Here is a 1814-nt window from a genome sequence, read left to right as displayed (position 1 = left end):
ACACACCAGGTAAGCACCAAACTGAGAAAAATGTACTGAAATGGGGAGGGACTTAAATTGTCCAATAAGAAATGCCAATTTGCTAACGTTTTTGTTTTACATTTTTTAACTTTTTCTATTTTGTGGCCTAATGAACATTACACTGGACTGGTTCTGTCTGCTTGCAACCTGACATCAGGGTCTAGTCAGAATAAACAGACAGCTGTGATTATATGTCAACTGTAACCTAGAAGTAAGGGGATTCACTGACTGGTTGGGAAATCTCTGGTGCCGTCATGCCACCATGCTTCGGGCCTCAAATATAGCCACCCACCACCACAAGCTATGACTTGTTGTTTGGAAAGTTTTGGTCTGTAGCTCAAAGATAAGTTAATTAAGTTTTTCTTTGTGTTGATGTTTTTATACCTCCCTGCTCGATGATGATCAAAGATTATAAACATTTCAGCACTTTTCAGTGTTTTGAATGAAGGAGTAGAAAATCTGTCCATTTTCTTCTCCTGGGGATCTTTTCATAACGTCAGTACTTTTGAGAAGACCCTTTTCTTTCAATGTATTTTAGATTGAATTGTGTTTGTGACTACCCGTATTCTGTTTTCTATGACTTGCAATTTTCTTTAAAAATAAATAATCAAACTGTCTTTGAAAGCAGACATTTTCAATACTAAAGTCACCTCTTCCCTCTGGGCTGTTCAGAATGAATGGTATGCTTCAAAATAAATACCATTGTTGCAGTAACAAAATTACATAGTTGCAAGGGAATGCATTAGTTGTCCCGACTGTAATTCATCTTAATTATATATATCCAATACAAACTCTCCTATCCCTGGTAGGAAGGGGCTCATTCACGTCTAATTGGGAGTGTCAGCCCTTTAAAACTAAGAGGTGGGGGATGGGGGGGTGTGTCTCAAAAAATCGATTCTCAAGCGAGACGAAGAGTAGAGCAGAAAACAGGAGAGCAATTAATCGTCTAGTCACCAAGTTGGCACTTCCTGTGGAAACTGAAAACAAACAAGTTTTATTTTCCTTTTGTCTCTGGCAGCAAGAAGACGAGAGAAAAAAACACCAACCAGCGTTACCCACCAGACAGAGCACAGTCAACTGTTTTACAGACCTGGGTTTAAATAGGATTTGAAAGCATTTACTTCATCTGTGTTGAATACTTCATCTGAGTTTGATGGAGCTTGCCTGGCATAATGTAAGCAATTAAACAGTGCCGAAACGGCAAACCCTGCTTATCTGGCACTCCAGGCAGGCTAAAGCTTTAGATGCAATAGTTATTGAAAGATTTCAAATCGTATTTGTACCCAGGTGTGCTGCTGCAGCTTTCTGTCTCTGAGCCCCGAGGTCCTGGGTGTGTGCCAAATGGCACCCTATTCTCTATTATAGTGCACTACTTTTGACCAGGGCCCATTCGCATAGGGATCTGGTCTAAAAGTAGTGGACTATATAGGGAATATGGTGCCATTTGGGACATAACCATCCTCTCTTGGCTATCTCCCAGGATGCCCCTCTCCTTCTCAATAGGATTAGTCAGGGATAGGCCTAATTGCTATTGATTGCTGTGTGCCGCATTAAATTGCTTCCCCCTTCCTGTGCATGCGGGAGATGGAAGGGGGAAATTAGTGGTGCGGACAGACAGAACTTCAGCTCAGCCTGGTAATGAATAGGAAAGTGACATAGAACCAGAGAGTTTAAGCAGATATAAAGTGTGTATCCAAAATGGCAACCCTATTTCCTAATAGTGCAGTACTTTTGACTAGAACCCTATTGGCCCTTCCTACAATAAAGTGGTGAAGAATTGCACTTGTTCAGTA

Source organism: Salvelinus fontinalis, chromosome 23 (genome assembly GCF_029448725.1).
Source record: "Salvelinus fontinalis isolate EN_2023a chromosome 23, ASM2944872v1, whole genome shotgun sequence".
Taxonomy (NCBI): domain Eukaryota; kingdom Metazoa; phylum Chordata; class Actinopteri; order Salmoniformes; family Salmonidae; genus Salvelinus; species Salvelinus fontinalis.
Note: the sequence above shows the minus strand (reverse complement) of the source record.